At 42.9% G+C, this 27,652-nt stretch overlaps 1 protein-coding gene across 4 annotated transcripts in view; it reads left to right on the forward strand.

The window, feature by feature from the left end:
* The first annotated feature begins 11,728 nt into the window (after positions 1-11,728).
* Positions 11,729-27,652, forward strand: part of KCNG2 (potassium voltage-gated channel modifier subfamily G member 2) — a 59,553-nt gene continuing 43,629 nt past the window's right edge. The window contains exons 1-2 of one of the 4 annotated variants that reach the window (XM_032998837.2): positions 11,729-11,987; positions 15,291-15,466. The gene's annotated coding sequence lies outside the window, so the exon portion shown is untranslated. The other 3 variants (XM_042806650.1, XM_032998840.2, XM_032998838.2) reach the window with 3 other exon arrangements.

Below are 27,652 nucleotides of genomic sequence, written 5' to 3' on the forward strand. Positions count from 1 at the left end.
TTTTCGCACCTGCCTTTAGCCTCTGGACAAGACCACTGATTCTTTCTGCATCCGGCCATTTGAGACAGTGTGCTGGTGACTCACTACTGTCTTACTAATCCAACCGACGGGATATATATAGTTTAGGCTATCCAGGATCTTGACTCAGCGCTTATTAGAGCACACCTTGTGTCGCCGCAAGCGTATCACTCACGATGAAGAAAATAAAACACCTATACGTTTAGGTGTCTAAGTCCCGGCATGAAATCCATCAGCTTTAATCCTTAACTCAACCCTTACAGAAACTCCTCCTGCAAGGAGCATGTCTGAAGATAACTTCCAGGGTCTGTGGTGAAAAGTTAAGCTGCGAGTGTTGTTCTAACACTTTCCCCGAGACTAGTTTGATCCAGGTTCTTGAATATGTTCAGCCTGGAATAGAATAGGTTGAACCTGCATATTAAACACTTTCGAACACAAAGTGGAACAGTTTGGAGTAAGTGCCATCTGTACAGCCTAGCCTGAGAATGATGGAGAAGTATCTTCTTGCAGTCTCTGTTTCTGTAAACTTGTTAATAGACTTGCCTGACTCTAAGTGCATTTCCCAGGGTGACCTAATTAGGCACCCTCTTCCACTGTCCTCTTTATGGTGGCTACATGCCACCTCTGTGAGCAGATATTTCTTACTTGGTAGCTATGACCTATAATTCATAGGCAAGAAAAAGCTACTACAAAATATTCGCAGATAGAATGAATTTTCTTGTATGCTGTAATAAACTGCATGGCTCTGTATGACGAATAGTGCAGTGCCGGGGCAGGCACCGTAACTACAAGATTTTCACACAGGTATCTTTTGTTTTATAATGGTCGAGTGGACCAAAAAAAAACAAAAAAAAATTTTGGTTTGTTTGGTTTTGTCAGTAATTTACTGAGTTAATTTGCTTCTTGCCTATGAACATGTTCATGCTCCTGGGCAATTGCTATATTATTATAAATTGAATTAAGCAGCAGGATGAAAAAAGCATTTGTATGGATGTTGCTTATATGTGCAGAACATGTGACAATCTCGAGCTTTATTACGCTGCATTTTTGTAACTGATATCCCAGCTGACTGGCTGCTTTTTCCCGCTGACAAGCTAGTTGCTAGATGCTGTGGTAGTGCAAGGTTAAGCCCGTCCAGCGATGGGGCTGTGGCACGTCATGTTCCTTTGATTTACCAAGACGGTTTCTCTCTAGACCCTTGGGTCAGGGAACAGATTAACAGCTGGCGCACTGGCAGTGGCACGAATTCCCAGTCAGACAACTGGGACCCTCAGCCCCAGCAGTGGGAGGTCTTTGTTTCCCCCACAATAGTGTCCCAGGCAGAATGACGTGTCAATTAACTGGGGGGAAGGAGCTGGTCATGCAGAATTAATTTGGTGTCTGAAAGTTACGCAGCGTGCAGAGAAATAGGAAGGTTTTAGCAGTAAGGGGAGCAACACAACGAGAAACACATGCAAAATTGGTATAATTCCTTGGTGTAACCTGTTGACTTCAATGGGATTATAGCAGAGCATGGTATTTTTCTCAAAAATAGAAAACTAAATGAAGCGTATCATCTTTGGTAATATATTTTTTTTAATAAATAAATAAATAAATAAATATATTTATGTTAAATAGAATTCATAATTAGCTGTGGCTTCTCTTGGAATAAGCCTAGGGAAGACAGGTAGGAGGAAAAACCGTGTTGAGGTTGTCACTAGCTGAAGGCCAGCTAGCATAGCTACTTCCAACCTTTTCAAGCAACAAGGTCTGAACCTCAGGTCTTTGTAGTAACCTCCCGAGCACCTCCACCTCCCCTGCAGCTCGGGGACTCTGTGGGACATATGATGAGCAAAGAGTGTCTTTTTTTCTGTGCTGTGTTGGGTAGCTTTTTCTCACAGTAAAACTTAAATGCTTTCTGTTGGTATTTCAGCTTCAAAGTTAGTGGGTACCAAGAGGTTAAAATGCAATTGTGTGCTATAAAAAAAAAAAAAAAAAAAAAAGGAAACTGGGCAGGAAAAAAGAAGATTAATCTAACCAATCTAAAACCTGCTTTGCTTACAGTTTTGGAGCCCCATGGAGAATAAGATAAGGGTGTCTGACTAGTACTGCCTTGAGAAAAGAAATGAGTTATTGTTTAGTTTTTTTGAAATGTTACTGTTATCCAGAAAGCATTAGATTAATACATTTTGCAAAAATGCTAACAAAGCATGCACCCAGGGCGTTGTCACAGAAATTACAAATATTTGGAGGATGGATGAAGGAAGAAAAAGACTGTCCTTGCCCCACTGTACTGACTTCCCTAGCAACACAGGAAAAGTTTTCAACACTTTAGATGGCTGCATTGGGACAAGACTAATACTCTCTCAAACTCACCAGGGACAGGACTGCTGCCCCAATGGAGCCTCCAGCCCTCCAGCTAGGCATTGATTTTCTCCAGGGCTTTGACCTGAGCGATCTCACCATCCAATTTCATGTGTAATGTGGGAGTGAAGCCTGCTTAGACTTCCCAGTCAGCATCTTTGTAAACAAGGACATTCTTCTCTGGACTCTCCTAGGGATAGAGAGCCTGTCATTCGAAGAAAATTTTTTAGGATAACATTTCTGGATTCTGGAGCTGTTCATGCTCGATTTTCATGCAGTTTTTGGCAATGTATTGGGTGTTTAATCAGTTTTAATTTCTGTTTGGGTTTTGAAAGGGTGTTTCCCAATGTGTGCTGTCAGGAAGCAAGAGCACTGTTGAACTAAAATAGTGAAATAGGATTTAATAGCAAATTACTCATAATAAAGATGAGTCTTGCATGTCTGCTGATTCACTCAGAGAGCCATTAATTAAAAGGAAAAGTGCAAAGGTTGTTGGTGACATTTAATCTGTCACCTTGGTTTTACTGAAGACAGACAGCTAGGAGAAGATGTCCTGCTACAGGATGACCTTCTTCAGCCAAGCAAAATCCCTGTTTTCACATTGTACCCAGAGCTGTCTCAGATGGAACTGACTCAAATGTTTAAGGTATGCTATTGGGCTCTAGGAGCTGCCACTGCCCCATTAAAAAAAAAAAAACAAAAAAACAAAAAAACACACACACACACACACAAAAAAAAAAAACAAACAAAAACAAAACAAAACAAACAAATCAAAACCAAAATAAAAACCTGACAAGATCTTTGTGAACACTTCAGCAACGATGCCTTCTTAACGTGCTCCATCAAACAAAAAGGTTTATGGGCTGCATCTTTCTTTTAAAAAAGGCTCAAAAAACAATATGAAAAGGATTGTTAGGTTCTGTTTAAATCAACAGAACTGCATCGCCAGAGTATCTGAAAGAGGGCAATGGAAAAAATGAATTAAGTCTTTTGCCTGCAGTGATTAAGCTCAAGAATGCCCCAGCACGAAGCGTGGTTTGATCAGGCTGCTGTGAATGCTGTTGGCCAGCTGCTAACTTGTATAAGTGAGTCAGTTTTGCACTCCCCAGCAGTTTGATCTCCGTCATGACCATTATCTGATGATAAACATTTCACAAAGACGCAGCCTCATCTTCTAGCTCAGGTTAATTACTGGTTGAGGAGGGGCACCCTGCCAGCTCCCAAGCAGCCTAGCACCTACTTTTTCCTGAGCCACGTTCCTCTGAAACCGAGCCGGAGGCACCCAGGACGGCTGCTGCTCCTTGACAAACTGCCTCCCTCCCTCTCCTTGCTTGTCCCTCCTTCTGCTCTGTGACAGCTCCCTCACTGTGAAAGTGGAGAAGGTGCCTTCATCACAACGAGGGAGAAGGAGCCAAAGCCAAATGGCTCTTTTCTGACACCTCCTGCTGACACAGTCCCTACCGACAGCTTCTGAGCAATCGCCTCAGTCCTGCAAATTCTGAAAATCCCTCTTTTTTCCTTTTTTTTTTTTTTTTTTCTTCCAAAATACCACTGGCAACTCTGGGCATGCATTATGTGGTAATGCAATCACTCAACTTTCCTGACATTTTTTTTTATTTTTCAGCAGCTCCATTACTATTAAGCAGTAAATGTGACAAGCAGTGTAGATAGGACATCAGTCTTCTTCCCATCAAGACTAAACACTGTGAGAAAAGCCCCAGTTATCAGACAAATCTGCTTATATAATTCTGCAGGTACCATTGCTGAAATTACTCATGTTCCTCACCACAGTGGTTTTGTTCTACTTCATGCTACAGCTCAGCCACTGGCATTGGCAAAAAAAATAATTTAAACATCATTCAACTTAACAACTGATGTAACATACATCAGATCTTTCTTTACAAGTCTTAGCAGCATCCTATTTAGTTTTTAAAGACACAAAGCTAATGTGAGCCGTGCCGGAATTAATGGGGTAACCGCGTTCCCTCCCTCTCCTCCAAACGACCCTCCTCCAGATGTGGACATCTGCACCGTCATCCACAAATTCTAACTCTTCCTTTTTTAAAATTCCACAACTGACGGGGTTCACAGACGACACAAAGTACAAAACGGTGCCCTAACCTTTCCTTTCTGGCAACCATCCCCACCTCTCTCAGGTGCTACTGTCACGTGTAGGAATAGGCTAGTACCCATGTGAACAATTTACAAACAACCCACTTTTTGTAAACTAAAAGCCACCTGGATCCCAAGGGGCGGCTTTACCTTAGGTGGATATTTGAGGTTTGTGTACAGCTGCTTGGGACCCACCTGCAGCCATCTATCTGCTTTCCTCTCAATCTTAATTGCTATGTAAAGAGCAAAAGCACACTTGCCAAACCTCAGAGTTTTCTCTAATTTACGTTGCAAGATGCTGGAATGGTAGGTCTGTTGTTTTCTTATGAAAGAGCGGCCACCCATACCAGCAACATGACATTAATTGCAACATGACATTAATTGCAACATAAGCAAATCATTTACCTGACTGCTTCCTGTTCAGTGGCAAGTGGATTCAAGGCCAGAAGATGATACTCACGGCATAGCTAACAAATGCAAAACTGAAGTCAAGAATGGCACATCCCTTCGCGAACTCTGAAATTTGTTTCAAAAGCTCTGCATAACTTCAGCTCACATGAAGAAGCTGAAAATGTTATTAATAATATAAAGTCTTTAGAAAGACCCAGTCGAATTCATTAAGCCCACTGACCTTTGCTTAGTGGATTCTGTGGGTTGCCTGCTCATTAGATATAGGAGTCCAGCGTTTCCGATGCTATTTAATTTACTGTTTCTCATGGCAAGCAGGCTGGGGGAATAAAAGCTTCGGGGCCAGCTCTCAATGCAGTCTTTATAATGTGGGTTTTGTAATGGAGTGCTACACATGTTCTGAACAAAGTCTCTCTTACTTCTGCATCAAGTGCTGCGACAGTCTGAATGGTGCCAGAGGCATCAAGATGAAGAGTGCTTTTCTGCATTCTTTTTTTCCATAAAACGGAAAATACCAACCAACCTAGCCATCCTCTAGCAGATCTCCAGGACACTGGTCACCCCAGACGTGCAGTGCACGCAGGCTGGCATCCCACTAGCCCCTCGGTGGAAGCCATGCCCTGCTTGAGTACATCTGCGCCAGCACTGCAGCTCAGATGAGGACCGTGCTTTTGAAAACAGTTTCTTGATTCTCCCCCATTTACTGTGCTTGGGTTCACGCTGCCCGACCCGGGGTCCTCCCGCAGGAGCTAAACCGAAGGACGTGCTTCAGCTGCCGATGGGCGTCGAGTCCCTGGGAGCACACTGCAGCTACTCGGCAGGAAAATTCCTCCAACAGGCCGAGCGTGGACGTTGGGCCCTCGGTGCCGCTTTGCTCCTACGGTAGCCACAGCCATCGTCCCCTGTTTGTGCTCTGATCCGTTTTGCACCCAAAGGGCTGCGAGGTATGCAAAGCAAGGTGAATAATACATGAATTCTACCTATCTGCACAGTGTGTCTATAGAGGAAGTTACTGCGGAGTTAGTGAGTGGGACTGTAAACTTACAGTGCGTTAACCCTTCCTGTAGACCACTCCTAGGGGTAGTTTACTCTTCCCTGGAAATGGTGTATTCTCTTTCAATGAACATTTAAAAGCTACTTTACAGCACGTCGCTTCCCATGCTCATAAGCCTCCAGATAACAGGAAAGCTGGATGGTTAAATATTAATCTGAATCAGCTTTCACAGTGGTTTTGTTAAACTGTTTTAAATCTCTGTGTATTGACAGTCAGAATTAAAGGGGATGCACCTATTTTTTTTTTTTTTCAAAATTAACTACCATTTACAGTGAAAACCTTAGTTCTGAATAAGAGAGTCAACATAGGAGCTTCGCTTGGTTTAATGATCCATTTTGAAAACCTGAAACTAGTCAATTAGGATTAATTTTTCTCTGAGAACCACAGCACAGATAAACCCCACAGAGATCATCCTGATACTATTCTTTTCTCACTGTCCTTGATTTGCAGCCAGATGGCTTAGGAGAACCCTTCAGACCGCGAAGCCTGTTATGCAGCAAATATAATACTTTTAGGTGCAATGTTGAATCTACACAATGAATTCTATTTAAGAAGCATTAACCCTTGAGGTTGAAATTTTGCCCAAAGCAGAGCAGGATCAAGCTCAACACTGTTGGATTCTTTTTCCATTTGTTTGGCTGCCTGACTGTGTTTTTTTTCAGTAAGTATGGTTTCATCTCAGAGCCTTGGACGCTTATGTTTTGTTTGAGAGACAAAACCTAATTTCTAAATTGCTTGCAGTTTATGCTCTGTATTTCTTCCCATTTATAAAATGCTTTCTGCCTTGGTAGTTTGAGCAGGCAAATCCCAACATTAGCAAAATCTCTTTTCAGCCTGAGCATGGCTGCTGGGATTTGTTATACCAACACGAAGGCGGACATATGCTGATTTTTACATCCAACCCCTTTGGAAAGAGCAATTTCTGACCGTGTGGTATGGTCTATGATCAGGACAGCATTGCTGCCCGGGCGGGAGGTACACTGCCTGCCACCTGGGTTTGGCAGCTTGGTCAGATCTCCACACCGGGAGAGTTTACAGTGTCAGTTTGCATCTGCTCTGAAAAAAAGTAGTTGAAATCTAACTGTGTGTTGTTCTCATCATGTTCCTGTTTTGATAAATGCTGTTAATATGTATACCTGGGTCTCATTTTCAAATCGAAGAGCCGAGTAGCTAACAGTTTCTTGCTTGGCAGAATTACTCTCCCCTCCACCGCCTGCAGGACTCTGGAGATAAACACAACAAAAAGAAAACAAACACCTTTGTACAGAACAAGCGTAATGAGGTTTCTGTTTCAGGGTAGATTTGCACATACTACCTTAAAACTGAGTTTAGCTTTAGTTGGAAGGTGGCTTGTGTGCTGTTTGTTATGACTGTGCTCTTGCAACTGGATACAAGAGATTATAGAGACCTAAATTCATTGCTGTGACTCTCAGCAAAGCTGCAGTAACATAACCTGATGTCTAATAAAAGAGGAAATACCAGAGCTGTAACTCACAGCAATTTTATTTCCACACAAAAAAGGATACAGAGTGTTTATAAGCCATCACCACCGCAGCTCTATGATGTCTTCTGTGACTTTCTTAATTTCCTTTGTTTATTTAACTCTTGTGATTTTCCAATCTGGCTAATTTTCCCTGAAATAATTTGAAAAATTTGCTTTAATATAAGAAGTACATCCTGCTTGCAGCAGGTTATATAATTTCTATCTACAGTTTGCAGAAAACTCTAAACTCTCCCTCTTCTTATACAAAGTAACATAAATACACAGAAAATGTTATCTTTATGTAATATATACACATGGCCACTGTTATATCCAATCATTAATATTTTGCACATGCACATGACCACATCACGTGAAGGGCAAACTACTGTATTTTCTCCACTGCTGTCACTGATACGATGATATTATCCTTCCCCACTGCACTGCTATCTGCAGCATAATTTCTTAGCTCTGAGAACTTTGTTCGCATCAGCTACCCTGAATAGAATCAGTTGCAGTCATGTAAATAAAAGTTCAGCTTAATTATTCTCCTGTTTGAAAAAATCGCTCTTACCTGAAGTAAGTGATGTTTCATTTTCCTTTCTTGTTTTTTCCCCATCCTTTTCCCTCCCTAGAGCTACAAAAATAATTATCCCCACGACAGGTACCAAAATTTTTCTATCTGCTTCTGTCTCCCTTCAAGAGCACACTCAGCAACACTTTGCAAGAATTGATCAAAACTATTATAATAATAGTTTTCAGCACAGTCTTCACAGACACATTCACTTCCCCATCTCTGGGATTCCTGTCTGCAGTGAGAGCTGCAGTCAGGCTTCCGAGGGCTTCCTTTTACCCCCACCACCGATTCTGAGGAGCGAGTTTCTAAACCCATCTCCGCAGCCTTCACACACTCCAGCTGCCCAAAATTCATGGTCACATTACGTTCCCTCCCTTCTTGTGATTCCTCTTTTCACACAGGAATAACACGTAAACCTCAACTTCTGCCTGATGCCACCGTTTCCAGGCACGTCCTCTGCAAAGGCTTCCAATTCACCACTCAGTCCCTTCCAGCCAGATGCAGACCACTTCTTATACCAGTCTGCAGATAAAACAACTTGGCTGACTGGGACACCAAGGTGAAACTACAGCTTTATTACAGGTTCTTACTGCCACGTCCTGTTTCTTTGCTCACGAGTGAAATAATTTAAACGTGGTGGCTCAGTTTCTCCATCTGTAAAACACATGTACTAATACATACTTAAACCCTAATCTCTAATACTACTTATCCCCAGAGTCCCAAGAAGTTAGATGTATTTGAAGAGTGCTTTTTGACACTCAGCTGACACATTTTACTAATCTGTAAAATCCCTTCTGAATTAGATGATACAAAACCTAAACCAAATTCAGCATGGCAGTAATAACAACTAAGATGATAAACTAATCCAAAGAAACCAACAAAGAAGTAATGCTAAGAGTCATCCTGTTTTAACTCTAGAGGAAAATGTAACCTTCTTCTCTTTGCAGCTCCAGGGCAACAGTCCAGCTTTTCTCAGCTTTCAGATAAAGAACCTTTAAGTATTGCGCTTAAAGCTGCTTTTTTCTGCTTTATGAAAGCAGCTCTCAGTGAGCAGTGCAAGCCTATAAACTGTAAGTGCCTTTGTTACTTTTAAAACAAATTTAAACATATTTAAGAAATTTTAAACTAGTTGAACAAGCTAAACTGAGGTGTGTCCTGGCTTCTCCGTTTGCTCTGTCACTACCATCATAGCTGTCATCTGTGGAAGAGAAGCAATGGCAACACTAGTGGGATGGACCAGGAAGAAATGGGTAAACACACCTGCAAAGCATTTAATCGTACTCCCTTTGACATAAATGGGACTTCAGGTGGCGATTTCATTCAAAGCAGGACCAGGTCCAACTAGAAACTGGAGTTTTTAAACTGGAAGACTGATGAGGCTGCACCCACACTTGTGTGTAAAGAGAGCTCCTCGCAGAAAGCCATATAATGACTTTTTAATTGCAGTAGGAAGGCTTGATTGTAAACCAAACTCAATTGCATTTACTCCAGGCAAGCCCAGGAACAAGAGTAAGAAGGAATCGTAGCTATCCCACTCATCTACAGGCATGAGCGTGAAACAAAGCAAAGCTGCCATTTCACCTTTTGCAGCCCACTTTTGCTGCTAGGTCTTCGGAAGGATTGGAAAGGAGCCCGTAGCCTCACTGCTGCAGCTGCGGGTGCTGCGTGAGGCGGGGAACGGCACACCCCAGGTGGCCTACAAGGGAATGTGAGCACAAAGCGGCACAAAAGCAACGTCACTGTGTGAAGAAGGCTGGAGCCAGAGACCCAGCTGTCAACACCAGTTCTGCCAAGACTGTACAAATACGATCCTGTCCAAACCAGTTAACTGCTTGCTCCATGCAACCTTTTCTCCATCTGTTCGAAAAAGTGGAATCATATTATTTTTGAGGGTAAGTGCCATGGACCCTGTAAATGGCATTTTGCTATTGGTCTTCACTGTCACTCTTCACTATCACCAGATTTACTGCATCTAGCAAAGAATTTGCAACTTGGTGGAATTTGAGGGGAAAAAATATTGTTTAATACTTTGGACATACACAAAAGTGGACTTACACCTGGGCAGTCATGCTTACTATTCCATTCTGGGGACATGCAACTAACCACACACGGCAGGGCTTGATCCAGGGCAAGCCAGAAGGTAACCTCGGAAGGTGATAGTACCACATCAGTTTGTGCACAGAACTGGGCTACTAAAGACCATGACCTTGCCAAATTACTGGTTAGGAATTAGAGGGTAAAACAAACAAAAAAAAAGAAATAATAAAAGTGCACCTCAGTGTACATAGAACATTTTGAGGAAATGCAAGCTGTACGCAGGTGAAGCTAAATGGGTAAATAAACTGAACAGGTACAGAAATGTAAATGCATTAAAATCTCATGCCAGTAGAACTATGATGTCAAGCAGCTGACAAATTAAAATAAAAAAGATCTTGCTGTATGAGAAAGGCAAGTGGTTTCAAACAGTTCTTTAGTATCGGTAAAAACAAGGTCAGATACTGTGATGCCTGTCTCACTTCCACAGCCCTTAGTGGGAGAGCTGAGGGGAATGATTCACGGAGAGTATGCAAGAAGCAGTGCCAAGATGGAGCTGAGGACTTAAGCAAGGTTGAATGGGTGGTTCTGTCTTTTCATAATGCAAGAACAACAGAACATGAAATGAAATTAGAAAGCAACATTTTAAAAATGACAATTACTTCTTCAATGTCACCTTGAGAATCAAATAGTTCAAGAGCAATGAAGTGTCCCCTTGAAACTTGACGGATTTTGTAGTCAGTGCAGGCAATAACCAGTAAAAGCAATGAAATGCGTATGTACGTACAAAGGGAACCTCCCTAATACCTACAGATACTATCAACAAAACTACATATAGCTTTCTCTGAGACATGCAGCACTGGCTCCTTGCAGAGACCAGGGGCTGCCTGAGATTGGCAGGTTTTATCAATTTTGACCTGACGTATTCTTGCAGCTGATCCACTGAGAAAAGACACTAATTAATACAGACATAACCTTTGCTTCAGTCTGAAGAGGCAAAAATCGTGATGCCAGAACTAGCCAGAAGTTTCCCCAAGGTGGCGGGGGGGTGAGGGTGGGTGGAAGTAGGGGAATATGAAAAAATAAATATATATATATATATATATGGAGTGCCAGAATACACAGTAAATGAATGAAAAGATGTGAAGAGGGACAAAATTCTGGAGCCAGATACTAGCCACAGAGACATTTTGAAGAAACCGGGGAGAGATAAAAGAGGCACTTCAGGAAATGTATTTCAGTCCCTGCCAGTAAGTTGCAACTTGCTGTAGTGCGGGTGGGGATGGATTCAGCAAGGCCCCCTGGTGATTAAAGCCATCGAAGTTGGAGGCTGGAAGGGCGGGCACAGGTCCTCCGTGTCCCCCCGGTCAGCGCCTGCTCCCCCAACGCGGGCGTCAGGCCGGGAAATGGCGGCGCCCGCCAACGCTGCGCCCCGCTCCGCCGGCCGAGGGCTCCGGGCGAGGCCCCGGCAACGCGCGGACCCCCGCTAGCGCCGGCGGCCGTGCAAAAAAAAAAAAAAAAAAAAAAAAACCACCAAAAAACAAACCAACCAAACAACCCAAAAAACCACCACAACAAAAACAAACCGACAATATCCCCTCAGTTTCGCTAAAAGCGACAGTCGCCCCCTCACATCCCGCCCTGCGCGGCCGGGGCTGTGGGGCACCGCTCCCCCAACGCGCCTCCCGGCCGGGCAGAGCGGGAAGCGCCCGGCGGGCCCCCGCCGCTCCGAGCCGCAGGACGCCGGGGCGCGGGCTTGCGTCTGTCGGTCTGTCTGCCTGTCCGTGTGAAATAATCACACACACCCACACCCCCACCCACACACCCACCCCCTCCGCGTGCCCCCGGCGGCAGGCGGCGCTCCGCGGCCGGCACTGGGTGTCGGTTGGCGGCGGCGGGAGCGGCGGAGCAGCGGCGCGACGGAGCGGGGAGCGGCCGGAGCCTTCCTGGCAGCGCCTGAGGTACCGGGAGCGGGCTGCGGGGCGGGCGGGCCGGGCTCGGCCGCCGGGCCCGGGGTTTGCGGGGGGTAGAGCGGGGAGGCTGTGGCTGTGCCCGCCCGACTCTCGGGCGGCGGCAACTTGGCCCGCACGCGGGCGACCCGCGGCCGCAAACTTGCCGCCCCGAGCCCTGCGCGGAGCGAGGGGCGCAGCCAGAACCGCCCCTCCCCGTCCCCTCCGGCCGGGGGAGCGGCGCGGCGGGACCCTGCTGCCCGCCTCCTCCCCTCACGGCCCCGCCGCCGGGGGCTGTTCGGTGGCCGCTGCCGGGACCCCCCCGCACCCCGCCCGGGCACCCCGGCCCCCCGCACCCGCCCGCCGCAGCCGAAGGTAACGGGTCTGGCGCCGGTCGGAGGGGCCGCGCCGGCTTGCTGGTGCCTGAACTGCCCGAGAGTACTTTTTTTTTTTTTTTTTTTTGCTTGCTTGCATGGCTTGCGGGGGGGGGTGGGGTGGGGGCGTTTCGTTTTAGTTACAGAAACGGGGTGTAGGGAGCTGTCACTGAAATGACATCGGTGTGCCCTGGAACGCAACTGCCCAGGAGCCCCACGTTCTGTTGCTTTTGCTCAGGCAGAGCTTCCACGGGGCTCCCAGGTCTTTCTCAAAGGCTTGCACAAAATTAAGTCTTCAGTCAGGTTGCAACATCGGCTAAATAATATCTATGGCTAACGTGATTATGAATGTCAGTTTGGATCCGAAGCAAAATTTGCACTGAATATGCATGCCAGTCCTAGTTAATGTTCGCTAAATGCGTTACTAAAAAAACTGAGTGCATCTTCTTGGGAAAATCAGACCATAAATTGTGAAGGAGTGTTGAGGGTCTGTCTTGATTCAGAACCACACTGTACAGTTTTAATAGACCAGCTTCAGCACTGGCCCTGAAAACAGGGGTGAAGATTCGTCCCGAGGAAGAAGGTTCTTGCCCGTAAGAGCCTTGACAACCCTGGTCACTTCTAGTGGAATCTTTCTGAAGACGTGAGCTCTGCTTTCCGCACAGTGCTTGTGCTGGAGTTACTTTTGCGAGAACTTCTCACATCTTTCTCCCCAAGATTGTCTGGGTCTGTAAAAAGTGGCAAACCTCCACCTGAAGGCATGTTTTTAGTTCAGCCTGCAGCACTGAAGTTACTTCAGAAGAAAGGGTGTCTTCTGAGTGCTTATTTCTACACCCCCACTCCCACCCCAAACCCCCCCCCCCCCCCCCCGCCAGCTATTTCCATGGTTCTGAAATGAGTTAAGGATGACTTTCAGTCAAAGAAGTTAGCTTTGCTCAGAGGATTTCAGACTTTTTTTATTTGCTCTTCTTAAGGCTTCCCTAAAAAACAATCAGAGCATTTGGAAGGAAACCTGATAGGATATTTAGCACTTTGTTTCCCTTGGGTAAAAGCTGATAGACATTCCCTCTTGTTTTGGAAAGGTTTCTAGCCAAGCACAAAAGATCAGATTTGACACTGCTAAAGTAAAGCATGAGGTAAGGCAAAGAAGGGTAGTCCTTTTTTATACATCACTCCTTATGTGGGGAAATGGGGTTAAGAACTAGGTGAATTGTCTCAGATCTCTTTCCATTACACTTTTATTTTGGTGGGTTAATCAGCGTATCAGTTTCTGTGAAAACTCAAGACTTCTGCCTTTTAAAAAATATTAGCAGTATCACCAGATATTTTCAGGCAGTACGTATCTGAGACAGTACTGCACTCACTAGGAGATGAGCAGCACTTGGCCTTGATCCCCTGGTCTTGTGCCTGATGATACATCGTGGGAGCACTGCATTAACTGTCAATAAATATCTGTCATTGTTTTGGGCTTAATTACAGAATGGCTTTAAATCAGCACACGAAGGAAAGTTTCAGCTCAGGTTTTGAATGTGATACAGCCCTGTGTATGAGTAACTCTCGTGGTGCCTGGGACTGTCAGCAGTGTCCCCATTGGTAAAACTGTGCTTTGTTTATGTGGCTTTGGTTTTGATTTTTTCAGTTCCCTTTAGCAGTTCCCTGTTGATTAAACAGATGAGAGAAGAGTTGCATTTCTTTGCTGAACAGGATTCTTAGGCAGGGTTGTGACCGTCTTTGGATGCTTCTTGTCTTTCCCTTGTTTTTGTTGTTGCCTTTGATTTGGGGAGAAATCCTTTTAAATGCCTGACTACGATTTCAGGACAGTCTAAGAAATTGTTCCCAGTTAATCGGGTTGTGCCTTGCACCGAACCCAGTACTGCCTGCAGTCGGACTCGAGCCGGTGTTGAATGGATTTTTATACACTGTGGAAACCCTCGTACTTCTCTAGCACAAGACCTGTCTAATAGGAGAAGCTAGAGCCAGAAAATCTGGTGGGAGCTGACAGTGCTCTAGCTAACGTTGTGCACGGGTACTGTTGGTACAGGGTAAGAGTACCCAGATGGTGAATTATTTCAGAATATTGTTTTCTGACTGCTCAGCATAGCTTTCAGCTTGTGAACTTGCATGTAGACAGCTATTTGGTTTCTTGCTTTAAGCAGTCGGGGGAAAGACCGACCTGGATGTGCTCACTGTGTTCATGGATTGTTTGCAAGGCAGAAAGAGAGGCAGCATATTAAGACTGAACAGATGATAAAAATAAATGTTCAATTTTTATGGTATTAGGAGAAGAAACAGAAAACTGGAGAGAGTGAAAACTCCTAAACATTTTCTAAAGGTCTCAGTGATTGAGGAGCCTTTCTCCGGTTTTAAATATGACATAGGCAGTCAAGGACCAGAGTGTTAGATTTGTGATACAGATGGGTCTCAGTAGGGGGTTCAAAAACTTTGTCAGATAGCATATAAGTGATAAGGATTGAGATTTTTTTTTTCTGGTAGAGCTACAAAAAAATTGAAAAGAAACAATGAATAAGCCATATCAGTGCTGGCCAGGTACCTCCTTAAATATCCAATGTGCCTTGTATTGCATCGAATAGCTTAGTTGCTTAATTAAGACATCGGTTTTGAGTTACGTGAATTGCATGTTTCCCTTCTCAGATTAATGTCTTCATCAGATTGATTATGACACCTTTTATAATTGGTGGACCTTAACACTTTGTTTTCATCGGGCATTTTTAAGTACCTATTAATTAAACCTTTCAACTTCAAGTTAGTTTGTACTGCTTTCCTGGTGTATTCTTATTCTGCGTCACAGCTGAACCTACGTCCCATTTCAGGAGGCAGTTTAGCCGAATGGAAATTCAGACTCCGTTGCTTTTGTTCCTCTTGTGTAGTGTCTTGCCTGTGGAAGACCTTTTCCTTGCTCCTTGCTTTTTTTCTTTTTCAGTGGGACTAAGATACCAAGGCAGATTGAGATTCTGTGCAGTGTGGTTAAATGGTGAGCAGAATTTTAAAAATAACCTTTTTGAAGACTCTGATGCTGGTCATACTGGCTGATACAAGACAAGTGTCTTTCCCCTGACTTCTCAGCAGAACGTGTGGATGTTCCCCATGTTACTCAAGGTGAGAGAGGAACCAGAGTCCTTTTGCTTTCTTAATATTGTCTTTCTGCCTTTACCAACTGAAAAATCATCTGTGATGTCTTACTAAAAGCTGACATGCTTTAGGATGAGTGCTTTATATTTTAAAACTTCCTGTGCTTCCACTAACCTTAGGTGCACATATTCTACTGAAGAGCAATTTCTGTAGTGTTACTCTTCTTATTAAATATTTTAAATCTCTATGCTTTTTCACCCTGGAAAAAGATGAGAAGTACACAGAGTCTCCCAGCTTCTTAACATGAACTGGCATATCTGATAATCATTCAGGTTGTACCAACATGTTTGCCCTTTCACAGCCATTTGGTGATAAAATCTAAAACTTTAAAGCAAATCAGAGGTTTGTGGTATTTTTTTTCCAAATGACAGAAAACTAAAGGAAGAGTTTAAATTGCTGTAATTGAATCAAGTCACTTTAATGTGTTCCTAATCCTGAGCAGAAAAGGTCCCAAATGATTGCTGTTCTTCAGGACTCTAAATAACTATGTCAAGAATAAGGATAATTATGACTGTTAACTGTGATACCAGCTCTTGGTAAAAATAAACATAAAGCCACTATGTTTACAGGATATCTACACAAATAATGGTTCTTCATGCTCTGTGCTACTTGGTTAACAAGGGGTTTTTTTGTTTTCTGAGCTCCCTTGGTAGCATTTGTGAAGTTTGTTGAAAACAAGGGATCCAACTAAAGAGTGTTAAATTGGAGTTCTGAATAACTGGCAGGAGGTAAATCAATGTTAGACAAATGGGAAAGAACATGAGCATTTAAAAGGAGAAATGTTGTACTCAAGATTCTAGGAATATTAAAGCAACCGAGACAAAACAAAAATAGAGCATTAAAAACATATCCTCTCAGTGTTGTTTCAAAAGGTAAAGAGTTACACATGCTGGTGATTATGGAGATTATTTTCGTCTTCTTTTTCAGATCTTTGCGTTTCTTGGAGAAACAAATAGTGTTTAGACTGAGGTGGTACCCACAAGAAGCACTTTGTAAATATGAATGGTGTGGGTTTTTTTGACGATTGCTTTAGGACCATTTGTCTCAACCTTCTATAAATGGCTCCATTAGCAGAATAAATAGGCTGATATCAACCGGGCAGGGAATAATGGTTAAGATGCAGCATTATCGGTGTGCTGGGCTGTGTTGTGCCAGGGCGCCCATTGCTCACCCTCGAGGCAATAGCTGCTCCATGGGAACAGCTGTGTGCGTGCTGGCGGTACCCTTCTCCGTCTGAACTCCGTCACTCCCCACGTGGAAAGGGGTGCTGACACATAATAGAATCACAGAATCATTTAGGTTGGAAAAAAGACCCTTAAGGTCATTGAGTCCAGCTCTTAACCTAACACCGCCGTGTCCATCACTATGTTGGCTTTGCTTGGTACATCAGGGGTGAGCATTGTCCCCTGGGAACCTTGGAGAGGGATCATAAACGCGTTTATTTTCTGAGGAGAGCCATTCTGAGTATGTACATCTCTTGCCATCCTGTGATTTTTTTTTTTTTTTTTTTCTTTTGAACGTTTCTAGTCAGGTTATTGGAATGAGCTGAAAATGAGGTTTCTCAGATGTACTGTAAAGCAGGCATCATGTGTTGCCTGTGAAGGAAATTCCTCACGCGTGTTGTCATTTTACGCATATTTACCCCACTGTCTGAATTACAAGGTATCTGTAATTTTAAAATGTTTAAGGAGAGACTGGACAAATGAAGGAAAAAGGAGGAGAAATAAACCAGTGAGATTTAGGATAAACCATCCTCCAGGGATTTAGCACAGCTATTAGAATAGCTTTTTGTGCCGAGCCTTGTACCCTTGAAAAATATACATAACTTTTTCAAGTCTAGGTCATTTCTGAGTCCTTGGGATTTTATCTATCCAGGGTGTTGAATAGAACTGGATCCTGAATGGGAAGCTCATTTTCACCCACTTACGAATTTCTCAAGTTAGAACTGGACCTAACCTATTGCTTTTATGTTTTTGTCACACCAAACCATCTTTGAATCAGGGAAAATACTGCTTGGTTACTTGTTTGACTGAAAACAAGTATCTCTTAGGGCAGATATGGTGACTTGGAAGGTGTGAAAATTTGCATCATCTCAGTTTCTCCTCCCCCTCAATCCCTCCCTTGTCATGGGGCTCAGCAGCATATGGATCATGAGCCCTGGTTTCTGTGCTTTATGCTGCTGCTGATTCAGGTGGGTTTGGGATTACTGGGCTGTTACTGGACTGTGGTGGAATAATTTCATTCACAGCTAAACTCGGAATTTGCTTACAGCTGAAGCGACGGTGATTTGGGTGAGCAACAATGTAAGAACACCGTATTCAGTATCAACAACAAGAGACATGTGGTGGTTTAACCACACAAGTGATGTGGATTAATGCAGGAAACGATACGTGGTTCCCATTAATGAGTTGAGGTCATGTTGCTTTGATGGGTGGTGTGAAGCAGTGTCAGCCAAGAGGCCAGCTCGAAGCAGTGTCAGCCAAGAGGCCAGCTCACTGTCTGAAGTTGGTTGTCACACTGATGGTGTGTGCAGAAAAATGTTCTGGGATTTCTTTGTATTTTTCAGAAGAGGAACATCCTGCTTTGGAAATGAGATGGAAACAATTGCTAGAGAAAGTGCGTTGTCAACACTGTAAATCACTGAACGGTCAAAATAATAGGATAAAGGGTAGACTGAGCTTGAGGGAACATGAGGGGTTTCTGAACTTCTCAGAGTGAAGTGGAAGGATCCCAGGTACTCTGTGGTGAACAGATTGTGATGGACAGTAGGAGAAACAGTTGTTTTCCTTCAGATTATCAGTGCAGTTTTTTCAGCTGGAAAAGAGAGGAAGTCAGAGCCTCCATGGAGAGTCTGCAATTGCAATGTAAATTAATTCAACAAAACTCTGAGTGAAACCCAAGTCTCTTTAGTTTAGAGCTTTTCAAATATTATTCCAAGGCTAAAGTCTGTATGGATTAGGATTCTACTTTATTTTGATCCGCCAGGATGAAATTTTTACTTGGTTCTCAAGAATTAATTCTCTTTCCTCACAAACTGCCTTTGATAATGTGATTGAGTTAAGGAGGAAGTACTTTAAAAAGCAAGTATTTCCCAGGGCATTGGAGCACATCCTCAGAAATTTTAGTTTCTAATTCTGACATCAGGAATGATTGCTTTTGGAGATCACTGTAACAGGCTTCTAGTTAATGAAGATTATAACAAACCATCAAGATTGATACCATCTCTGCTTATTTCATGCTCCCTTTCCTCTTTTATTCTTTTTTATTTTAGTGAATTTGCAGTTTTATTTTGATGACAGATACTTGCTGTGTGCCTCCACAGACAGGCTAGTACCACCCTGTTACTGTTACTGGACCTTTTGCCATCTTTTCAGGCTGCAAGAACTTGTTGTTCATCTGAGCTGTTAAATTTGTTTACAGTAACACACATTGACCTAGTTCTGAGCTTACCACCATGCTCAGAATAATGACCAGTCTTACCTGCCAGACCTAAGCAATCAGTGAAGCTGCAAGAGTCTTATTTGTGGTTTCTATTGGTGTGGATGGGTACACTTACTTTAAATGATATAATTGATATGATGTCTCTCAGTGTGCAGAAGCACACTGTAAAATCTTGACCCTGTTATGTTTAATCGTGGAGGCAGTTCCTGAGGCAGTACTTACGTTAATATATTCAGTCTTAGCTCCCAGCTAAGTTTTATGTATCTCTTCCAGCCTGTCATTCAGCTGAACTTGTGTTCGTTGTCTAAGGGAAAGTCATGGTACCACATCAGTGCCTTAGGGACATCTCCACCCTTCAGCCCACAAGAAGGCGGGAACAACTCCAGCCATACCAGTTCGAGTTCAGATACAGTTGGTTTGCTATCAATTCTGTACCTAGAATAATTTTCTTGCAGTGTTCTTCTCTCTTATGTTTTTCAAGGTCATTTAGGCAGGTTTGCCTTTGAGCTGTAGTTTTTAATGTTATCAGATGTCTATAAAGTCATCAAAGGTGTTTCGGGAAGGACTTCTCTGAGTATGACTCTAAAACCTGTGAAAACCTTTAAAAACATGTATTGATTAGGGAAGCTGATCAGGGTTATGTACAAAAGAGATAAATAAGAGGAATTTGAAAAGTCTTCTCATGTCAAGTTGAAGTAGTCTTGAAGCAGGTGTAAGGCCCTGTTTTATAGCTGCTGATTTAGAAACAAAAGGTTGGGTCCTTCAAGGCTTGGAAGTGCACAATATGCACCTTTATCCGCCGAGAGCAGAAGCAGCATATCCTCCATGCTTTTGGGAGTCCCAGCATTTGATAATTGTAGATTGCGAATCTCCCCTTTTGTGTGTATATTCTTCAGTGTAAATGTCACTAACATATTTCTCGATTTAGTATTAAATATAGTGTTTCCCTAAAATCCCTATTCTGAGTTCAGCCTCTGCTGGTGGTTTTAGGAGGCTTCATTCTGTGAAGGAAGGCTTCTTCTGGCTGCAGAAGGACTTGAATTTGTTCTTCAGACTGCTGTTAGGGGTTCTGCTATAGGAGCAGTTCCTGGCTACATGGCAGGGAAATGTTCTTCTTGGCTATGCTGAGGTAAATCAAAGGAGCCTGTCCCCATCTACCTTGGTAGAAATGAGAACACATCTCAATCCTACATGTTTGTTCTTGTATTTCTTTGTACTTGCACTAACCCACAGAGTTATGGATTAATAATCTATTGCCCCTGGGCTAAGCAAGAGTAAAACTTTGGCTTTTATTTCTTTTCTAACTTTAAAATAAAAATTTGTGAAAAAAGAGTTTATATTCAGTGCCTAATCCTGCCAGACTTTACCCGTTACGAGTAGTTCTTAGTCACACAAACAGTCCTACTGAATGCATTGGTGTCCTGAAGCTGATGGACTCGTGTAAGTAAGGGGTTTCAAGAGTGGGTCCTTACAGAACATTTAAAAAACCTTTTATTTATCAAATCTTGTACATTCTAATTACTAGTTCACAGTTCGTATGCTTTGTCATGTTAATAAGTGTGGTGAATCATTTGTAATAGCTGTTTTGTTTCTCTGTAAACTCTGATAGCATCTGTGTTAGACTGTGACAAATAACACCTGTTCAAGTGCTGTTCGTGTGTATGTGCATGCTTCTCAGAAATACGCTTTTTTGTTTTACAGCAAACATGGCCCCTTATGCAGCAACCTACTGCAATTCTAAATGCTGGATTTCTTTTTCCTTTTTTTGTTGTTTTGTTGTTTTTTTTAAAGATTGTCTAGAATTAATTTATTCCCCAAATTAAGGGATCCACCTTTAGTTTAAGTAAGAGAAGACCAGTGTATGATCCAAGACTCATACAGACTCATACTTCAATATGTTTTCATGAACTGGATTAACTGATCTGCTTATAACTGTTATAAAGGGAGCACATTGCTATATACATGTATCAGTGTGGAAAACCAAAGTCAGATGAGTATTTGTCATGTATAATGGCAGCAGCCCGATTCTTTTCTGAAGCCTCTGGAGTCAGCATTTCCCTGGGCTTTTCTTGCTTCCTCCTTGGTTGGAGATGATTTTTCAAGCATGATCTAAAGATCAAAAAGAGTTGGTGACATGATTTTCTTCCCCCTGCTTTTTTGCTTCCTTGGCATCCTTTGTTCTGAATATGCATCCTTGCAAAAAGGACAGTTTCTATTTGTTCTTCTTTTACCCCTGGAAGTATGGTTAAATTAACCAATTATAACCATAAGCTAAGGGTACCATTTGTTGTAGAAGGCTGATGAGCACAAGGAATGAGATGACCAGTAGGCTCAGTGGTGGAATGGACAGTTGGTGAGCTGTGCAGGTTAATACCTTTTAAAACTGTGATTACACCTCCCTGGAAGAAAGCCAGGTCCTACCGTCCTGGCCTTCACGGAGTTAGCAGTAGCTTAGGATAGGTTTCATCTTTCTTTCCAGTGTTCTTTGCCATCGTCACTTCAGAGATCTCTGCAGGGTCCTGGCATGGCACGCAGCAGTCCTTGCCTTGAACTTGGTTACAATAGCTGTATGATGCCCATAATGAGACCTACTTAGCAGGATTTTGATAGTGCATTCCTTCTCAATAACCTGCTTATTGCCTGTGTACCTTCCTTAGCTCAGCCAACCTCAGTTGCAGGCAGAACTGTTGGGGAGACAGAGTACAGATCTCAGAGGAATTCACAGAAATAATTTGCAATCCTGACAGAGCACAATGTTTTCTTAATTATCTTTTTCCATGAATCTCGAGAATCCACTGGAGTATGTCAGTTTATACCACTCTTGGCATTCTCAAAAGTGGACCATTATCAAGAAGAAAAAGAAAGTAATTGTACCACAGAAAGATCCTACTCTACAATTTTTAAGTTATTCTATGCATCGCTGGAGATTTCAGTGCAAAATAATGAAGCAAGAGACACAGCTGCAGTTATATTAAATAGCATAGAAAGGTATAAAAGAAATCAGACCCTTTATTTTCATAAGGTAAATGAAAATGCAGTGTTTGGGTTTAGGAGTAAACTACTCCTAAGAGCAGGATAATCCATGATTGTGCATTATGAGGTTCCTTGAACTTTCCAGTGAATTGTGTTGCATTAGCTACTGATTTTTCCATCCTACTTCCATTGATGAAAGCTAGTAGAGGTGGTCTGACTTTGAGCTGGCCATTAAATGTATTCAAATAGTCATAATAGAAGCATGATGATCCACTTTCACTTAAAATAAGTCAGTGTAAAATTGCACAGACTGGTATTTAAAAGGTGTAGGTCCTTACAAGCTAGGCTCAGCAATGCCTGACTTCAGGTTCCCGAATGCAACGCTGAGGCCCGGGTTTGGTTTCTGTGCTGTCCTCACCATCTGTGTGGGCTGCAGGTGAGTCCCTGAACGGGTCTGTCCTGTAGTGCCCTCCCGTCCTGCTCCCTGATGCCTCAAGAGTTGTGTAGCATGGCCCAAAGCTTTTCTGCAGCCTGCACAGCTGAGTTTCCATTCTCTGGAAAGCAGAGTGCCAGAAGGTCTGGGAACAGGGAGAATAGGCATTGAGGTATCTTTAGTGTAGATTCAGGATACGGCCGGGTTTTGTACCTGTTTGCAGAAGGCGGAGAGCGCTCCAGACTAGACGTTGTCATTATCAATTGGGTTTTTTTCTTCACAGGAGTGTTTCTGAACCCCTGCCACATAGCCAAGGCTCAGTCAAAGCTGTGAGCAGGTATCTCCCCAAGTCCCATTAAAATGGGATGGTCTTCAGGGGTAGTTGGCTTCAATCCTTTGAAAGGACAGAGCCTGATGTTTTCTCTGGAAGGGCAGTGAGGTGGGACAACAGTGCCCTTGAGACTGGGAAGTAAGTTGTCCTCTGGGGTGAAAACCTCTGATTCTGAACATCTGGGGCAGTTTTCTGACTTCTTGGCTGGGTGTTCCCTTCAACTCCCATGCTGGAGCTGTGCCACCCGTGCCAGAACCTCTTGGGGCTGGGTGATCAGGCAAAGGCGAGAGGGAGCATGATGCTGTGCCCTGCATTGGTGGTGATATGGAGATTGCTTCTCGTACAGTGAGAGTGAGGATGAAGGATAATGAATGAATGTGATAATGAAATGGGTATCCCTCTGCCACTTCCGTAGTTTCATCCGAGCCAACTGGTAAGTGTTGGAGTGCCAGGAAACAACATGTGGGTTTCCAGGGATCTGAGGATGGATTTAAAAACATTTTTATGTTGCTTACTCACCCATGTTACATTTCTGCTACACCAGTGGGTTCTCAACAGCACAGCAGTAAGTATGATATTATACAGTTATGGTTAGGTTTTTGTAATTATGTAAAAGCAGTCTCATTTAACAGTTTTTATTTCCCACCCGCATTTCTTACTGTGTGTTCTGAGATGCCTTAAAGTGTCTCTGAAACAAACAACATGGTAGCAGTAGAGGTTGTTAAATCCACAGCCCAAAAGGAAACGAAACACTTTTAACAGAAAATGAGACAAAACTCATTAATGAAATGTGTGTTTGTGTGTCGGTCTGGGTGCTTTCTTCCTCGCAGTTGCACTTACTGACTCTGATACAGTTCTGGCTGCTGCCAGTGCCAGCAGATCTCTGGAGGGACAGCCTCTGCTTCTTGGGGGCAGAGAGGGAAGAAGTGTGAGACCTCATGCCTGATTCTATCCTTTTTTTTTTAATTTATTTTGAGTACAGTGGCAGGCATGGATGTGAGAGAGAATGACAAGTCCCTTGGAGCTTTGCAGAGGCAAGATGTGCATGAAGTGATGACAACGTGGCAGGAGAGAAGGCTTAGGTGAGGTTGCATGAGGGAGGGCTTGGCTGGAGCTCCCACTTCAAAGCTTTCTGAGGGCAATAATAGGTTTCTTGCACCAGGGAAGGGCTGGGAAGCTAGTGGTTGGGTGCGTGCATGGCTAGAGAAGATAGGGACCAAGCTAGAAGAACTTTGAGTATTATTGCACTAGGCAGTCCTGACTCCTTACGGGCACTGGTGTTGTAGAGCACTTTGAAGAGTCTGTCTATACAGAAGGTATTGCTCAGCCTTAATGACATGTAGTGAAGCTGTTGTTTTGTTACAAGCACAGATTTAGGCTGGGCCTAGCAGAGCTTTAGCTCTTCTCCCACTGCCTCTCTGCTCCCTTGATGCAGTGCAATGGAATCAGAACAACACTGTGGCTTCCCTCCACCTCCTCAACCCCATGTGTTACCAACAAGGAGTTGGAGACAAAAAGACAGTGCCACATGCGGAGCGAGAGACTGTCACTTCTCCTCATCAGCCACTTTGTGCCTGTGACTTCACCTGCCGTGGACTTGTGGAGTGGCTGGAAGAAAATAGGCATATTGTGAGCAATCCAGACCGAGGGGCCTCACAACTGCAGCTGTTATGAAGGACATGTGCAAGGTCGGAAGAGATAAGGAAATTGGGGGTTTGAGAAACTGTCCATGTTGCAGAGAGGTAAGGAGGATGGAATGTAAAAAACAAGATAACAAGAGGGAGAAATAGAATGTAGTTACAGCAGAGCAAGGCATGTGAACAAGCAGCTTTAGCCTATTAGGAACCAAAATGTAACGCGTGTGCTTTGTGCTAGTGTACAAATTGCTGTGTATCCTTTAATAAAGTGGCATTAACTTGATCACATTGATCGTGCATGTTGTGTCCGAGACTTCCGCGTCATGGACCCTCGGAGGAGCCTGTGTCCTTGTTGCATCCCCTGGCACAACACATATGGAAAAGATGCATCTGCTCCTTTCAAGGGTGGCTAAAGCACTGAGAACCTATTTGAGCACCTTGGGTTGGGGTAAGAAGACATGAGCCTGCAACTAGATCCCAGTTGTAAAGTCCTTACAATTTTGGGGAAGACTGAGATAGTGGACTGAAGTACACAGAGCTGATTTCCTCCAGGGGATGCAAGTGAAGGAGGGGTAGACAGCAGCATATGGCAGTTCATCTCTGAAAAGGCGCTGTGCAAAATGGCACCTCCTTATTTAGCGGATCAGCTTCCTCTGTGGGTGCCCTAACTTGGTTTTGTAGAAGACCTAATTCTTTCCTTGATAACTGAATGGGTTTGATCTGGAAATAGAGAATCTCATGGTTCCTCTAACTGAAGTTTTTTTCCGAAGTGGAAAGACACTATCAACTTCAAGGCAAATAACATATGTTGGAGGAGAATTTTAGAAGGCAGCATACCAAGATTTTAGGCCAAACCCCGAGAAAACATTTGGAAAGTGTTTCAGAAGTAACTAAATGCGGAAGAAAGAATCATGAAAGAATAAAAAGTCCATTTACTTTCATCTGCTCCTGAGCTAGACAAAATCAAAGGAAAATCTTTGCTTAGCCATGGACACATCTTGGAAACATCTGCAGGCTGATGCTTCAAGTAACCTGCTTTCTCCTGCTCTGAAAGATCTACGGGCTGGGAGCAGATGAACAGGTTGGAGGAGACTGGGGCTTAGTAGAGGGAGAAGTTTAGTATAGTCTCTCAAGTTACATGTTTTATTGTCATTTGAAGCTACCTTAAGTTCTATCTGGTGCTCTGTGAGTCACCTTGAAGAAGTCGTGAAGCATTGCCATGAGTTGGTGAGCAAATGGTAGTAAGTCACTGACATAACTGGAGCGATGTGGTTGAAGTAGAGCCATAAGGCCAGATATGACAAGAATAACTTAGCGTAACTGATGGATTTTGTTTTCCTATATGTGTGGCCCTTTTATGGGCACAGATGATTATTTCTCAAGTTTCAAGTCAACATCAGAAACACTCATTTTCAGAGCAAAAATTAGAGCAGGAGGCATACAGAGTATTTATTTAAATTTTGACTTTCCAACATGTTGGTAATCTGGTATAAAATTTTCTGGTCTCAGTCTCCTGAAGAAAAAATGAGAATGAAGAGATGTTAAAATAATCTGTATCCACCTACCTTAGGGACAGCAGTCAGATGGTGTGATTTCACTCAAAGTAGCTGGAGTATTGTAAAAGTGATGAGGAGAAGAAAAGTCTATAAATGTTTATTCATTGACTAGGATGGGGAAGAAAATACATATTTTTCTAAGAAAATAATGCACTTTTGGTTTTATGTTTTGTGTAGTGTGCCCTCAGTCATTGAATGGCAGATGAAATAAGACTAGTCAAGGTTAACTAGAGCTGTGTGCTCAAACTTTGTCATTATCTCTTGTCAAGTTTATAGACTGTCCTTATGTCATCTTGCACCTGTACTGAATTTCAGTAGACCAAATTTTGCAAGTTTTTAGAACTGCCAAGGGCAATCAGTTGACATAGAGCTGTGGAGGGAAAAGAAGTTGGGGAAAGAAGAAAAGTGCTGACAGTTAACATAGTAAACTGTAAGCCTAAGGGCTACACGTGCCATCTAGCAATAAGAAAGAAGCCTAATAAGAGGAAAGGAAATTTGATATCAGACTTTGTCCTAGAAGGTAAACAATTCTATGAGAAAGACTGGCATGTGGAAGGCTAAATGTCACTGTTAGAGATACTTACTGGAAGTTTCAAGCAATAAAATTTGCAGAATTAAAGAAAAAGAAACGGGAAGATTTAAAGTAACATTTATGAGGGCATAAAAGAACTCTTAGGAAAAGGTTTCAAGAACAATAGGAATATAAGTCAGTAAAACAGAATGACTGAAATAAATTGTGAATGTTCCAATTATACAGGTTTGCTTGTTCTGTTTGGGGGAGCTTTTGCACATTCTGAATTTTATAATAGTCTCTGATCAGATTTATTTTCCATGAATCAGGTGTGATTCTTTTCATGCAGAAACTGCAAAGGTATAAAGGGATACCAGAACAATAATTTACAATATTAAAACCTATAATGTGTACTTAGCATTCAGTATCCTCTAGATGAAATGGCCAGATCTTCATTAGGTTTCTGTTGTGTGTGTTTACAATCATTCAGATACGAAAAATCTACATTTGACCACAGACAGCTGCACTTGAAAAGGCATTTGAATAGCTGCATAGCTAATTAGCTGATGCAATTATGTGGGCATATTTTGTACATACAAATAAGGAGGTGGTGAAAATGTAACCTTAAATATAATTTATTTTTGTCACTGACTGTTTTGATAATTAAAAAAAGCTATTAGTCATTGCTTACTGAAAGCGTCGGGAAAATTGCATTTGTTGCCCACGTACTCCCTGTGCGATAACAGCAACTCAGCAGCCCTGTTGCGTCAGAGCGCGCGGCAGTAAGCGGGGATGGAGAGCAGATGACATCAGTGCGCAGGATGTGAAAAGGCAGGGTGAACCTCAACTCCTGCAAGAAGTACCAAAGAAAAGTTTGCCAGATGAAAAGGTAATTTAAGCACTGTTTCAAAAAATCAATTTCAAGGCCTGTGGGGATGAGATCACAATAGCTTTGAAAGTAGGATTTAGGTAAATAGATGACAAATTGCTATTTCCAAAACCCAGCTTCAGTAATCTATATTCAGTCAACTTTTGACTTTGCAGCTTAGATTTGATGGCTGGAAATAATTGGGCTGAAGTTCTGCAGTGGATAACAATTGCGGGTCAATTTTTAGAACATATGACCATGTGATAGGTGATTTCTGTATGCTATACTGCATAAGTGTAATTATGCATGTCTCTGTAGAAGAGAAAAGGGACCTGCCAATGAGGAGCTGGAACTGATGCACGGTGAGTTGATACTGCGAGACATTTATTTGGAGTGAAAGGGT

Source organism: Tyto alba, unplaced genomic scaffold (assembly GCF_018691265.1).
Source record: "Tyto alba isolate M040663 unplaced genomic scaffold, T.alba_DEE_v4.0 Super-Scaffold_48, whole genome shotgun sequence".
Classification (NCBI taxonomy): Eukaryota; Metazoa; Chordata; class Aves; order Strigiformes; family Tytonidae; genus Tyto; species Tyto alba.